This window comes from Canis lupus, chromosome 1 (assembly GCF_011100685.1).
Source record: "Canis lupus familiaris isolate Mischka breed German Shepherd chromosome 1, alternate assembly UU_Cfam_GSD_1.0, whole genome shotgun sequence".
NCBI classification, from domain to species: domain Eukaryota; kingdom Metazoa; phylum Chordata; class Mammalia; order Carnivora; family Canidae; genus Canis; species Canis lupus.
In genome coordinates this window covers 31,804,581-31,820,394 of record NC_049222.1, presented here as the reverse complement: position 1 = coordinate 31,820,394, position 15,814 = coordinate 31,804,581, and the positions used below count along the sequence as shown (strand labels likewise).

The 15,814-nt window shown below is 43.8% G+C and overlaps 2 long non-coding RNA genes across 5 annotated transcripts in view; one reads left to right on the top strand and one right to left on the bottom strand.

Annotated features, from left to right (window-relative positions):
- The window catches only part of LOC106558610, a 34,527-nt gene extending 25,875 nt beyond the window's left edge, over window positions 1-8,652 (top strand). The window contains exons 2-5 of one of the 2 annotated variants that reach the window (XR_005353592.1): window positions 1,834-2,191; window positions 3,133-5,253; window positions 6,690-8,047; window positions 8,461-8,652. This is a non-coding gene — a long non-coding RNA (uncharacterized LOC106558610). Of the gene's footprint in view, window positions 1-1,833; window positions 2,192-3,132; window positions 5,254-6,689; window positions 8,048-8,460 lie in introns of those variants that run through there. The other variant, XR_005353591.1, reaches the window with a different exon arrangement.
- Window positions 1-15,814, bottom strand: part of LOC102156887 — a 54,081-nt gene that overhangs the window by 20,071 nt on the left and 18,196 nt on the right. Inside the window, exon 4 of one of the 3 annotated variants that reach the window (XR_005353594.1) lies at window positions 2,106-2,208. The exons of 1 other annotated variant lie outside the window; for it this stretch is intronic. This is a non-coding gene — a long non-coding RNA (uncharacterized LOC102156887). Of the gene's footprint in view, window positions 1-1,777; window positions 2,209-15,814 lie in introns of those variants that run through there. One more of the 3 variants, XR_005353595.1, reaches the window with a different exon arrangement.

Here is a 15,814-nt window from a genome sequence, read left to right as displayed (position 1 = left end):
AAACCGTTTTTAATTGTGGTGTTGGCAGAAGCCAGACTGTAATGGGTTGAGGAATTAATGAGATGTGAAGACACTAAGTAGTGGCTAAGTATAGACCTCTTTCAAGAAGTTTAGTGATTTAAAAAAAAAAAGTAAAAGAAATCAGTCTCCTAGAAACCAGAAGATGTTCATTTTTAAATGTCCAAATAAGTGAAATGCACTTTTGGGGAAAAGGGTAAAACTGCCTAAGGCACTCAAAAACAAACAAACAAATACAGGAAGAAAGTTTAAGACAAAGGACTGCAATACTTGATTGAAATGGGATTAGGGGATTAGAGTCAAACGGGGTGGGGCAAAAAGTTGAAAAACACGGAACTTGAAATGACTGGGAAATTAAGATTCCAAAAGAGAGGGGAAAGGGAGGAGTAAAGCCAATCTAATGGATTTGCGTAAAGAGCACGAGGGGAGCTTAGGGCGCAGCAGGAGAAGGGCTCGCAGGTGGCCCGAGCTCTCCTCTGCATCTCTCAGGAGGAGCAGGGGACTAGCGGCCCCGAGCAGGGTGCCCCTGAGGACTCGGATTCCTGTGAGCCACACGGTCCTCGGTTCTAAGCACGAGGCCCTACGTTGGCAGCTGCGGAGGTTTGTCCTTAGCCGGTCAGGGTCCCCGTCGGCCAGAGCCAGAGTCCAGATTCTCTCAAGTTCTATTCACCGCCTGGAGCAGTTTGCCAGAAAGTCGGCCTGTCCTGAACAAGCCCGCGTTGAGCAATTTAACAGAAATCTATAACGTATCAGAATGACAGAAAGGACTGCTGGGCAATGTGAACGGTGGAATTTTGGAATGAAAGAGAAGACTGGCCTTTTTTTTTTTTTTTTTTTCTGGAATATCTAGAAAAATCTGCCTCGGAATGTCTCAATCAGCTCTTGGATCAGAGGCCAAGTGTTTTTTGGAAACAGTCGATCAGTCGATCAGTCGCTCTGCTCCGTGTGGTTCCCAAGTGCCACATCAGTCGACTAAGGGAGGTTCGTTTCAAGTCCCACCAACCCTGAACTTTAGGAAATTGGACGATTCTCTCTTTTGCGTTTCTTTCGTTTTCACAGGAACGCGTGTTCCTGGTGGAACGCTGATGCCCTATCTTCCTAACCATATTGTTAGCTCCAATTTTGTTTTGGTTTCCTTCTTTTGTCTAAAAGGAGTTAGAAAATGTGTGAAAAGATAAGACAGTTTTAGGACACCCTGGGTGAGGCCAGCTCTTATCCAATCAGAAAACTTTTATGAGGAAAACACCCTCGATGAGCATGAGCCTCCCCTTCGAAATAAACATTTTGATGAAACATTCTGTAAAGCACTGGTCCTTAAGTGAAGGAATTCATGCCTACACCCCAGTGCAACAGTGAACTCCTTTCCGAAATATTTTCTTGTTGTGTAAACATTACCTAAATGGGGCCATTGGAGATAATTGCTGATATTCTCTGACCCTAGTGACTTGGGGAGCATAAAAAAGAGAAGGATTAAGAGGAAGTCCGGAGGCAAAGGAGGGAGGGCCAGATTACTGGTAACAACCAGATGTCTCTTTTGTAGGCCAGAGACTTTGAGAAATTATTTTTATACCTGGTTTCTATTTCTATTTTTATTCTGGTTCCTAGGCACACAGAGGATCCCTCAGGCTCTCTCTGAACGCTTTCCTGCGTACGTGAGTCAGAATACCTCTCACACCTTGAAAGTAAATGTGGACAAAACCCCCGTCTAAGACATGATAACATTTAAATTGTTGAATACATAATTTTTAGAGACGGGGCATTTAATTTTAGAACATTTTAATCTATTCTCACCATATTCTATTTTGCTAACTTCAGAGAGAAAGAACCAGACTTGGCTTCTGACCAGCCAGCCTCATAGCAAAGAAGTGGAAGGCCCTGGCTGGGAACTCAACGTTCGGCAAATGATATCCGCCTTCCCTGTTTATGGGGTGGCTGGTCTATGTGGAGACCACACGAGATGCGGTGTGCCAAATCTCCAGAGGCACTGCAGATGAACCCTGCAGGTTAAAAAGGGTCTGGCAGGGGTTTCCATGTCTCTGCTGCCCCTCAAGCCACCTGAGCCACTCCACCATCACCACAGTCCTCACCTGGAGTTCTCTCGGAGTTCTATCAGCCAGCACTCCTTGCAGGAAAGGCTCCCAGGGACAAGACGGGGCTCCTTCTAGACCGTTTGGTGAGTTTTTCACTGCCCTTCCAGAAAAAAAAAAAAAAAAAAAAAAAACTCATGTTTAACAGGCACTGAAAAACAAAAACTAAATGGAGAGGGGTGCCTGGGTGGCCCAGTCCATTGAGGGTCAGACTCTTGACCTCAGTTCTTGTCTGTCTCAATCTCAATCTCAGGGTTGCGAGTCTGAGCCCCACATTGGGCTCCACACTGGGTCAGGGGCCTACTTAAAAAGAAAAAGGATAAAAGAAAACAACCTGCAAGAGGGCAGTGCTATAACACCATCCTGCAGAATTTCCAATTCTGGCCTAGATGCTAGTGTTTGTTTTGCCTCCAACTTGCCAGGAGACCTGAAACCACCAGCGAAACAGCTTGGTGACTTAGTTTACCTCGCCATGAAATATTTGCCTGCTCCTTAGGGTTGTGAAATGAAATGTTCTCAGAGTGTTGTGAACTTCCATGTTTGCATAATCTGTTCTCTCGCATTTAAAGTCTGTTGAGCTAATCCAGATGGAGACATGCAGCAAAATCAGAATTCAAATGAACCAGGTGGAAGCGAGTTAGTATTATTGTGTTAGGAATGAGGCTGCAGCGAACTGAGTTACATGAGTAGGAAACAGCAGCCTGTACCACCTCGGTGAGATGCTGCACTTTCTGCTGGCAGTTTTTGTTTGTTATTCTTGCTGAGTGAATCCTCAACAGAATACACTTGGGAGACCCGTGTGAGACAAAGCAGGTTTGCCTTTAATTTTTTCTTATATTCTGATGAGGGGAAATAGTTTGAATCCAAAAGGATGTCATTGAGTGCAAACACAAACCTGGAGTGGGGCCCACTGGGCACGAATCTCAGGGGTTATTAATCTGCAACCTTCAATTTGTAAATATGCAGGAGACTGAGTCAGTAGAAAAAAAAATAATTTTAAACATCTGTGGTATTCTTTCTGTTCCAGATTAATTACACTGCTTGTTTGTTGACGCTGACCAGAATTTTCAATCTTCTGATGCTACGCTCAGAACGTCGTATTTTTCTATGCGTTTATCACTTGCTCCCATGAAACTTTCTCTCTGCCCCAGTCGGTCTCTCATAATTTATTTTAGGTCCTAATTTTGTTGTTTTGCTCACCTACCCTAGACTTCTTTTTCCTCTTATGCAGAGCAATATGCAAGTCTCACCGGGTATTTATTATTACTTTGAAGAGATACCTTGTTAATACACAGTCCCACACACATACACATCACTCAATCAAAACGATGATATAAGTGAAAATCCAAACATGCTGTTTAATCATTTAGAGAGGCTGATAATGATTTTCAATCAACTAGGATTGCTCTGCAGTTCAAAGAATTATTAATGAGAGCCAAATTTGTTAATAGATTGTGAACAGCCCTTTTTGGTGAGTGGGGGAAGATACAAGGAAGGTCATTTTAGAAGTTGCTATCCAGCCTTTATGTCATACACTCATGAAGCCCATCCTCTCCGTCTGAGCTCACCAGAACCCAATTGCTAAAATCTCCATCCTATGATCGATCCATGAAGGTACCTTGCCCAAGCTCGGTCACTGGAAGCTCTAAATGGAGACTCACAAAAGGGTTTTGTTGGGATTTTTTCCCTAAAATAGCCCAATTCGGAACTGAGAAATGAGCAGATCTTTTGCAACATGTATAACAGCCATAATGCTCACCTCCCCCTCCAGTCTTCCTTGACAGTCATTGTCTCTTCTTGTTCCCTCCCCGCACCAATGTCCTGCATCTTCTCTGGCCCCAAGATGACCAGAGAGACCCTGTTTGGGGACTCAAGCTCTGTACCCTCACTCGTGGCCCAAGAGCTTCTCCCCAGACCCCAGCCACCTCCTATGATCTTCCTTTCCTCTTGGCCAAATACTTGAGGTCTTGGCCAGCTTGGGGTTTCTTTTTAACCCTGCTACAATCTATTCTCTAGAGTTTTCTCTTTTCAGGCCAAGGCACACAGCGCCTCACTTCTTTCCTCCTCCTAATGATAATCCCATAGCTATTTTTGTTTTGTGAGTTTTACTGGGAATCACCAAGGAGAAAAAGAAAAACACAAGAACCCACATGGAAGAAATGTGACTGCATCAGAACTCTTACAAAATTGCTTCCTTCAACAATAACCTTTATGGATTCACCCCCCTACCGGTTGAGCACTGTGTTCTAGAATCTAATAGTTATTGTTTCTGGGCAATGCTTCTGGGATGATCTTGGAAGCCCCACTGGCCACCTACTTCCCTTGGCAAGTAGTTCACTAACCTCTTAACAAGGAGGGCAAAATGAAAAGCGAGCAGTGCTCTCTCCTCTCCTTTTCCTTTTCTATAGCTCTTCAGATGGACAGTATTTGTGTCATTGGTCTCCTACCCTTTAAAGGTTAAGATCATAACATAACAGAGGTTATATTAAAACACACACACGATAACTCTAATAGTAGTAGAATTATTTGACATTGAGGCTATTTTGAAAACTTCAGAATATCTCATCCTTTTCTTATACTCGCCCCACCTGAGCCCCTCCTACTGTTGTGTTTTAACTAATGAGACCTTTCTGAAGGCTTCTAATAAGTTAGCATCTACCTAGGGACGTACTCATAAACTGGCTCTCTGAAAAGGACGAATATACAAAAAGCCTTGATTCACAATGTTTGACCATTTCCGTGATGTAAAGACTACCACTGTGGTCAATTTCAAGCTACCAATGACTTAAAACCAGCTGGTAAGAACTCTTTCAAGCCAGGTGGAACCAGTTCTAGCACACCACTTACACTTCCAGTTGTTTCTCTTATCAAAGCTTGCTTTGTGCTTCATCTCCAAAAGTCTGTCTTGGAACTGCCTTTCCTTTGCCAAAGCAATATAATAAGTACATCCCAAGCAGAATGTGATTGGCTGAATGAAAAATCTCCATGTTTTTCCCCTGTCAGGGTCATAGGACATGTCCTGGAATGCTCCTAGAAGAGGCCCTCAACCCAACAGGTGAAACTCAGCAATGGTGGGACCTCAAGGCGAATGATGCACCCCTCAGTGGCAGTGCAGGGAGGGACAGAGGAATGCCAGTATGGGCACAAGGTAGCTGAGAGCAGGGACTCCTGAGGCAGACTGCCGAGTTTTGTGATATAGGGCAAGTCACCTGACCTCTCTGTGCCTCAGTTCTTCATTGGGAAAATGAGGAAAGTAATATTGTATTTCATGGAACCTATGCCATCATCCATTGTAAAACACACTATTATTTTATGTTCCATTAAGAAATTTTTAAATGCTGCCAATTAAACTATGACATGCCTTTAAGAGTAAGACATGGTCCAGTTTCACAAATGCCTAAATGTGAGAGAAAAATCTGTTTGAGAACCGACGGATGATGGTAATATCTTCCTCATAGGGTTGTGGGGAAGATGAAAGGAGCTGATATATGCTTAGAACAGGGCCTGGCACATTGTAGGCACTGTGACTTTACAATTAGAGAATTTGCTATCATAGTATCATTATTATTACATAGAGTTTAAGGAGAATAAAAGAGATGCAAAATATCTGACTCAAACATTAAAACCTCAAATCTCAAGACTATGAACTAAAAGAGGTTCTAAACTAGCATTTTTTCAAGGTATTTTTCTTTCTTTTTTAATTTTATTTTTATTTTTTAAAGATTTTATTTATTTATTCATGAGAGACACAGAGAATGAGAGGCAGAGACACAGGCAGAGGGAGAGGCAGGATCCTACATGGGTCTCGATCCCAGATCTCCAGGATCACACCCTGGGCTGCAGGCGGCACCAAACCGCTGCGCCACCGGAGCTGCCCTCTTTCTTTTTTTAAATATATATTTTTGGGATCCCTGGGTGGCGCAGCGGTTTGGCGCCTGCCTTTGGCCCAGGGCGCGATCCTGGAGACCCCGGATCGAATCCCACGTCGGGATCCCGGTGCATGGAGCCTGCTTCTCCCTCTGCCTATGTCTCTGCCTCTCTCTCTCTCTCTCTCTCTCTCTGTGTGACTATCATAAATAAATAAAAATTAAAAATAAATAAATATATATTTTTTAAATTTATTTATTCATGAGGGACACAGAGAAGCAGAGGAAGAAGCAGGCTCCCTTTGGGGAGCAGATGAGGGACTCGATCCCAGGACCCCAGGATCATGACCCGAGCCAAAGGCAGATGCTCAACCCCTGAGCCACCCATGCCCCTCAAGCTATTTTTCTTATGACCACATGCGCCTCAGGGACAGCAGGAGGAAAAAGCTAGAGGTAGGAGTAAGGGTGGGGTGAAGGCCAAGCAAGAGAAATGCTCAGTCACCACAGTCAAAACTCAACCAAAGCAGCTCCATTTTTATCAGCTGAATGGATTGGAGTTGGATGTAAGGTTTCATTTTCATTGTATTGCTGTGCTTAAATACACATAGGTGTGTCCAGCAAACTTACAAAACACTTGCCCCCTGGTAGGTAGCAATCTTGGCAGCTGCACAGGGATGATCTTTTGCAATCATAAGCTAATTCTCACTCAAACTTGCAGATCCCTGAGTCCAGAAAGTGCTCTTCGTGGTCAGGGCAGGAGCCACCCCTTTCCTGCTCTCCAGCAGCCCTCACTGGCTCTTCTGACTGTGACCCCTCCACTGCGCCCTATTTGTCGCCCCCAAGATGGTCCTTTCTGGATGGGAGCTGTTTGAACTTCCAAGTCCAGTGAGCAAGGCCTGCAGCAAGAAATTTAAATACGATAGCAAAGTTTATACCCTAAACGGCTCTCTTGTGGTTCCCTTAGCAACAGCTCTTACTTTTTAGGGCTCACCTTGGCTACATGCTGTGTTAGCAATGGTTCATTAGACTGATTTCCAAAACAGCTCATGTCCCACTCAGAACCAGTTTATGGGAAGTCTGCTTGTCCCTCTCCCTCAATCCTCCCCCACCCCCCACTTGTGCTCCCTCTCCCTCTCTCTCAAATAAATAAATCAAATCTTTTTCTGAAAATGTCAAAACACCTCTCATACATTCATTCAACAAACATTTGTTGTACACAGAACTCGTGCCTACCTTCGTTGACTTTACCCTGCCTTCGTGTTCTCTGCACTTCTCTTACATCCCCAGGTATTTAAGTATTTTCCATATCTGTGCCTTGGGTATATATGCTTGACCTATACCATCAGGCTCTCTGATGGCAATAGACTGTCTATTTTTACCTTGTAAATCCTTAGCTACTTCCCTCCCATGGGTAGTGTAATTCTTGAGTTACATAAAACAAAATCAAGAGTACAAATTCAGCTAACATAGCAGATGGATTTCACTAAAAGATCTTCTTGCCTTCTCCCAACTGGGGTTGGTGTTCCCCAAGACAGTATGAAGAACATATGAACTCCAGAGCCACTGTTTGAAAAGGGATGCTCATATTTGTTTAGGGTAAGGATAGTGGATCAGTCAAAGTTCATTTTGAGAAAAAAAACTACCATGAATGATGTAGAACAGAGATTTATGATTGGGGTTAAACTTTATACAAGTACGGAAGGTGCTGGAAAAGCAAGTGTACACAATTTGCTTCTGTGGCGGTATTGGCCATGAGGTTGCCATGGGCCTGGAACAGCAGTCAGGAAGGAGGACACAATGTGAAGCCCGGGAAAGAAAGGACAAATTAGAACCTGAGATGATAAACTGGAACCTATGAGGACAAACTGGAATGCACATCTGTCTTTCATTGCCATCAGCGTCAGTGATGAGGTGATTTGCATGGTAAAGCCAGGGCAATTTACCACACAGGTGCATGTACACGTGGTTAGGGGCTCTGGCTGGAGGAACTGTGTCCTTGGGTGGTCCGCAACGTGAGCAAGCAGGTCAACATACACATGAAAGACCTGCCATGGTGCCTGGAGTTCCACACCCACGGTCAGTGTGTAAACAAAGGCTGTTTGCTTCACTTATGCCTTTCTTTACATGTATCTTGTGCTCAGTAGTAACCTGGAGCCATGCAGGGAAAGGGGCTATGGGAGATGATATTCTGGTTTAGTGGTTAGACAAAGCCATACCATAGACCTCTCTACGTCCCTCCCTAGAATGGGTTCATAGAAACAACTAAATTCTAAACAACAATTCTAAATTCAATTTAATCCTTGGCTTGGGACCCAATCTGGAGGCCCTGGAATTTCTAGAAGAATCACTTAGAGATCTCATTCTCATGCCTAAATTTAGGAATGAAAAAGTCAGTGCAATGGGAGATCCTTATAGAAAAGGAATAGAAATAAAGTATTTAAATTGGGAACCATTTGTAATTATACTAATGTTCATGTCTCCTGTTGCAGAAAAAGCAACTACAGTCCCCCCCACCCCCTTATCTGCAAGAGATACCTTCCAAGATCTGCAGTGGATGCCTGAAATAACCCTATGTATACTATGTTTTTTCCTGTACATACATTCCTATGTTAAAGTTTTATTTATAAATTAGGCACAGTGAGAGATTAACAACAATATTAAAACAGAACAATTATAACAATACACTATAATAAAAGTTATGTGACTATGGTCTCTCTCTCTCTGAATATTTTATTGTACTCTTTTTACCCTTCTTGTGATGAGGAGAAATGATAAAATGCCTATGTGGTGAGATGAAGTGAGGTGAATGGTGTAGGCACCTGAGATAGTGTTAGGCTCCTCCTGACTGTCTGACAATGTGTCAGAAGGAGGATCACCTGCTTCTGGACGGAGGTTGACCACAAGTCACTGAAATCATGGGTACCTGATACTACGGGAAGCAAATCAGGGATAAGGAAGAAACTTGTAGCAATATTAAAGAATTTTCCAAATGCCTTCATTATCTCTGTCCCTCTCTAAAAGAAAGAAAAAAAAAAAAAACTAAACAAAACAGAATCGGGGGGACAAGGAGGAAGTTGAGTTTTGTATGAAAAAACCAGTCACGCATTCCTTACAAAAAAGCAGCAGCCAAACAGTGAGAGAGTACCTAACTAGTTATTCTCATGGGAGAGACCCTGAGCCGATACTGTGTCCTACACGAGTACGCCTTAAAGGAGGATCAGGATAAGGGTCAGAATCAGTTCTCAACATGTTTGAACAGATAGCTGCGGTGCAACAGCCTTACACCTAAATGAATTGCTGGTCACTGGCCCTAAACCTGGCATGGCCCAGGGCAGGTGCAGGCAAGTGACAGAGGAGCATTCTCTCAGAGGTAAGACGGCCCCCACAGAAGCCCCCTACCAGACTGTAACTGAGACCTCGAGATTAGAAATTATGTACAAATATGCATCAAAAAGAGCACCCGACTAAAAGCGTCATCGCCATCATCACCACTATCATCATCACTGTCATGACTCCTACTACCAACACGATCTGCAAGTAGCAGGACATTTGTCCTAACCAAACATGAAGTCCAGCCAAATATCTATGTGGGCTAAAGCAATTGCAGGTCACAGACCTAATCGATAGAGGTAGAGCTACTGGATGAGGGCCAGAAAATTCTCTACTTTTATTTTTTCCACTTGGTAGAATAAGAACATTATGCTGCATTGGTAAAGACCATTGCTGTGCCTCTTCCCTTTCCAAAAGGCAGGCTGGACATCATTATTTTGGAAACATGACATTTTTCACATTCATGAGTTGGGTTGGGTTTTGTTTTGCTGGGGTTGTTTCCCGTATAATGATTATTCACATACACCTGACTAACCACCTGTCAAATTAAAAGTCAAGGGCCTCCCATCAGGAATTCTGAGGACTTACTTTCTCCACCACGGAGAAGCCCTCATCTGGAGTTACCTGTTAGAACCAGCTGGATCGCCCCAGCCGATTGCAGGCTCACTCTTGCACTATGGTCCTTTCCGCCGCTTCTGAGAGTCCAGGCAGATTCCTGGGAACTCTGATTCCACAGTTGGGTATTTAGTTGAAGTCAATTGAGAAAATGGTGTCATCTCTCTCCCATTTGGACACAGCGTCACAATGAGATCTATCCTAACAGTTTCTGTAAGATGTATTTGACTGTATCTGCTTTTATTCTAAAATCACTAGTCAGAGGTCTAAACTACTGTGGATCACATGTTGTCCCACACAAGTTAATTAGTAATGCCAAAAATGTGCCTAATCATGGATTTTTCCCAGGCATTAAAGAAATATAAGAAGGAGGGATCCCTGGGTGGCGCAGCGGTTTGGCGCCTGCCTTTGGCCCAGGGCACGATCCTGGAGACCTGGGATCGAATCCCACATTGGGCATCCCGATGCATGGAGCCTGCTTCTCCCTCTGCCTGTGTCTCTGCCTCGCTCTGTGTGTCTCTCATGAATAAATAAATAGAATATTAAAAAAAAAAAAAGAAATATAAGAAGGAAAAACAGCTGTATTGAAACATTCCTATAAACTCTAATCGGCACATTTGGTTTCTTAGTTATTCCCCTACAGTGAACCAGTAGGTATTAAATGTGTGTATGGCAAGTGGTAACAATTCTTCAATTTAAGTGAAACTCCAGTCATTTCAATATTTTTCTAACCTATAAGCAGCTGACTTTAAATTCATCTCATTTTTATTAATGATTATGATGATATACAAAATTATGCTCATCAGTATAAAATAGATACATTTGCCTCATCAGTATTTTATACACTTATTTATACATTGTATAAACTACAAGCACCCACTTAGAAGCATTTCCTGCTATGCTTCACTAGAGAATAAAAATTCTATTTTTGAAAAATTGTATTTGTTTATTGGTCCTTTCCTCTGGTCTCCTGGTTCTCTGACCAAAAAAACCCCTCAGTAATAAGACATAAATATTCAGGGCTTGAAAACACATGACAATGGAGCAACGATCACAATTTTATTTATTAAATATAATAAAAAATGTAATATACACCACCACTAAGAATGTTATATGCCAGGAGCTGTGCTAAGCACATTATGTCTGTTATCTCTTTTAATCCTCCTAACACTCCTATATGTAAGTGCTATTGGTATTAGACCCATTTCATGCATGAATAACATAAGATATAGGGGAGAAGACATATTCAAGGCTACTCCGGTTGTAAGCGGTACAGCTGGGATTTCAGTCACTGTTCTGATTCTAGAGACTGAACTCTTGGCAACCCAGCTAGTCTAGTGATAAATGAGTGATCTTGTAGGCTCTTAACTCGTTATGGATCACTCTAAGAGTCTGATTAAAGTTATAGAAACTCTTTTCTCTCTCCCTCTCTCTGGTGAGTGAGCATGCGCGCGCACACACACCCACTGCATACCATTTCAGAGGATTTCTAGACCTCCTTGAAGACATCCAGAGTTTCCTTGGAATCCATAAGCCCCAAATCGTAGAACTCTAATTTCAATATTTCCTTCAGTACCAGTGCAGGGGGAACTGGGTCGCTGCCTGGTAAAGGAGCCGTGCTGTGCAAATGTCAATGTTACAGGAGTATGGAGAAAGAGTGGCCTAGGATACTCAGACACCCGAACACCTATCAATGGCCAGAGCAATGAGTCGGGTTCCTCTAGGTCCCAAAAAGAGATGAGGAAGGAATGGTTGTTGTAAGGATACACCCTAGAGAAAGAACCTCACAGAAGTAAGAACAGGAAGCACAGTAGGGCCAGAACTTTCTGAGCATAGAATTGGACCAAAAGACTGTGCAGGTCCCAGACCGACATCCAGATCCCAGCAGCAGGAATATGTGGGTTTGACCCCCTGTGGTCTTTCTCTCCTTGTCCACTCTATTCTCATCTTTCTGACTTGCTTGTTCTTTACCCCAGACCACTTACCTCATCCCTCAGCAATTCATACGTGTGAGTAAAACCTCTCAGTTTTTGCAAACTCCAGTTTCTGCTCCCTTCTAACTCTAGGTGCACCTGACACCTCCCCATTCCGACGTGACTTCGGGGCTTCTTTCTCGTGTCCTTTTCAGCTCCTGTTTCCACCACCAGAATGAATAGGGCTAGTCACCCCATTCTTTCAGTATTTCCCAGTTCAAGGGCCTGATTGCCGCTCATGTTTTTTGCATGACGTCATGCCAAGAGCTTTTTTAACGAGCCTTAAATTTGGCTGTGATTGTGACACATGCCACCATCATCCAGTCAGCTGCAGCTGGTGGTAGAGAGGGTAGGGGACTCCTCTATAGGACTGGACACATCCCCGCCCCCCCCCCTTCCGCCCCGCCCAGGCGTGCTTTCCTCACTAGAAGATGTGGGGTGAGGAATTTCCTGTAGACATCCAGGGATAGACTACAGGACAGACCCTCAGGATAGGCTGCTGTGTGAGACTCCAGTACAACTTCCCACCTTTCAAACTGGGTCCATCTACTATCAGGGGAAGACATTTGCATCTGACACCAGCTCAGTCGTGTGCCGTCCAGGATACCCATGTCAAGAGATCTTTGTGTTGTGCTTCAGGACACATCATACCTTTCAGCATGTTGACCAGTTACTCACTGAGCTTGTTATTATTATTATTATTTAAATATTTTATTTATTTATTCATGAGAGACACACAGTGAGAGGTAAAGACATAGGCAGGGGGAGAAGCAGACTCCCTGTGGGGAGGCTGATGTGGGACTTGATCCCAGGATCCCGGGATCACGACCTGAGTCAAAGGCAGAGACGCTCAGCCACTGAGCCACCCTTGTGCCCCCACTTACTGAGCTTTTTAAAGGAGGAAATAGCTTAATGGGCACTGTGGCACATGCAGCACAACTGAGTGATAGAGTTAGATAGGTCTTGAAACATCATCTAATCTATCCACATGTTCTGTGGAGTGGAGGCCGAGTCTGAGAGGAGCTACGTGCCAAGAGAGGACAGTCTTGGCAGTGGGGCCTCGATTCCCAGGCCACTTCTCACTTTATCATACCTGTTCTGTCAGCCACATTGGCTCCTCATTCCCTAGCTGTCATTGAGTGCTACCATTCTGTGGCAAAATAGGAAAACAGGCCCGTAAAACGTGTCACACTATAAAGATTCCATTCCAACTTATGTACATCTATAGGGTCTCTATGACCGTAAATATAGGATCCATTGGAAATAATCCTAGATTAGAAGACTCACTCTGTCACTAAGACATGTGAGTTAACTTCTATTTCTTCTTCTGAGCTATAGCTATTCATTACGCACTCATCGTTTATCCAAAAAACATTAACTGGGTGTCCACTCTATTTCGGGCTCTAGTGTAAAATCCTGTAGAACAACTGTTTTGTTCCTCAAAGAGCTTTTACACTCTAGGAGGGCAATGTAAGACACCTGCTCCCACAAGGGATTATAGAGGCAAATGAGTGGAGGGCAACAGACTCATGGCTGGAAGAGGGTTGGGAAAAGCTTGCCAGATGGACATTTGAAATGTGAAGGCATAGTCATGGGAGCAGTTAGCCAAGCAGGGCAGGGGGCAGGGTAGGCAGATGAGAGAGATCATCGCACATCTGGGGAAGGCACAGAGTATGGCCAGACAGAGTTCAAGGGGAAGTCAGGGTGTATACAGCAAGAGATGAGGCCAGCAAGTAAGTGGGAGCCCAGCAACAAAGAACCATGGGCCATCCTCTCTCTTTACCTATTGGCCATGAGTTATGCAGCTGGATTTTGATTTTACAACAGTTATTGTAAAGGCTACATGGGGAATGTGTATCAAGAGCTGAAGACTGGAAAAATGGAAACAAGTTAGGAATCTGTTGCAATGATTTAGGAGAGAGGATGGTGTCCTGGCTTATGGCAGCAGCAATGGGACCAGAGAGAAATGGGCATATTCTAGGGATTTTTAAAAGATATTATTTAGGGGCTCTGTGTGGTTCAGTTGATTAAGCATCTGCCTTCAGTTCAGAGGCCTTGGGATCAAGCCCCAAGTCAGGCTTCTTGCACAGTAGGGAGTCTACTTCTCCCTCTGCCTCTCCTCCTGTTTGTTCTCTGTGTGTGTATGTGTGTGTGTGTGTAAAATAAATAAAATATTTTTTAAAAATAGAAGATATTATTTAAAGGGCTTGGAGATTGACTGTATATCACAGGAAACAAGGCTGTGTGGGGAAGGGGAGGGGGAGAGGATGCAACATGTTCCTGACCTGGGTGGGGGGTAACGGGCACAAGGTGATTTCATTTGGGACATTAACATGAGGTTCGGATGAAACAGCCACGCATAAGTTTCGTGTAGAAAACTGGACAGGCAATCCAGAGTTCAGCAGAGAGGTTGCCTGGGACTATAATCATCAACATATCTAGGTAAGCGGTACTTAATAAAGAAGAGGAAGGACTGTCAGAGTCACCTCCAGAAGCTTTCTCTAACTGCATGCACCATCCTCTTGAAATTCTCCAATGTCTTTCTTCTTTCCCCAGCCCCAACTGGGGAGGACTCTCCACTCCCAATTCTTGAGCATGTCATAAATCATTACCACCAGTGTATTAAGTGAAGGAGATGAGAACGGGAAACAGCACCCTTAGAGACACAGACATCTAAGGGATGGGTTAAAGGAGGAGAGCAGTGATAGAACGTGAGGAGCATCCAGGGAGATGGACAGAAAACTATCAGAGCAAAATCTACAGAGGTTGGGAGAGGAGACAATGTCACAAAGAAGGACAAGGCCAATCGTGTCAAACATAGTAGAGAGGTGATGTGAAATAACACTTGTTACAGTACCCCACAGAGCCGTGACAAGGACCATGTAAGCATAAGTATATGCAGGTGCTTTCTAAACTATAAAAGAGGGATCCCTGGGTGGCGCAGCGGTTTAGCGCCTGCCTTTGGCCCAGGGCGTGATCCTGGAGACCCGGGATCGAATCCCACATCGGGCTCCTGGAGCATGGAGCCTGCTTCTCCCTCTGCCTATGTCTCTGCCTCTCTCTGTGTGTGACTATCATAAATAAATAAAAATTAAAAAAAAAAAAGAAACAGTTTAAACTATAAAAGAGTAGGGACAGTGGTTGAACGTCTGCCTTTGGCTCAGGTCATGATCCCAGGGTCCTGGATTGAATCCCACATTGGGCTCCCCACAGGGAGCCTGCTTCTCCGTCTGCCTGTGTCTCTGCCTCTCTCTCTCTCTCTCACGTATAAATAAAATCTTTTAAAATATATATATATGTGTATATATATATATATAAAAGTATACAACATAAGTATTTACTTTTATAACTTAAGATTCAAGTCCATTCCCACCAGCTCTAGGAGTCCCTCCCTAGACCTTCCAGGCCGTCCTCCGGAGGTGCCCTCAACACCAGTTGAGCTGGCCGGCGGCCAGGCAGTAGGCAGCACTAGCACAGCGCCCAGCCTAGGAGACAGGGAACACGTGCCTGCAGAATGAATGGACGGTTAGGATTGCGTCACTGCATTCCATGATTCTCCTGAACACGGAACAGATCCAGGTTCTATTTTTCAAAAATAGAACCTAATGTGCTTATCCCTTTTTCCTGGCATATCCTTGTTCCTGTTTTATTTCATGCCCTCACAGTTAAGAAAAAAACTAATCAGTTCCTTACAGTTATCAAAAAGATACATTGAAAAGTATTTCCTATGGAAAAAAATTACGTCCTACCGAGAAAAGATACATAAAAAACATTTGCTCCCTCTCAGAACTTCCGTTCTGCTGGGGCCTCTTCTCTCTCCAGAGCCCATGTTTGTTGTCTGACCTCCAGCGTGTTCATATCCAAATCAATCTGAACTAATTTTGCAAGTAAAATGTTTTGAGAACTCACCCTAAGTGCTTTCCTA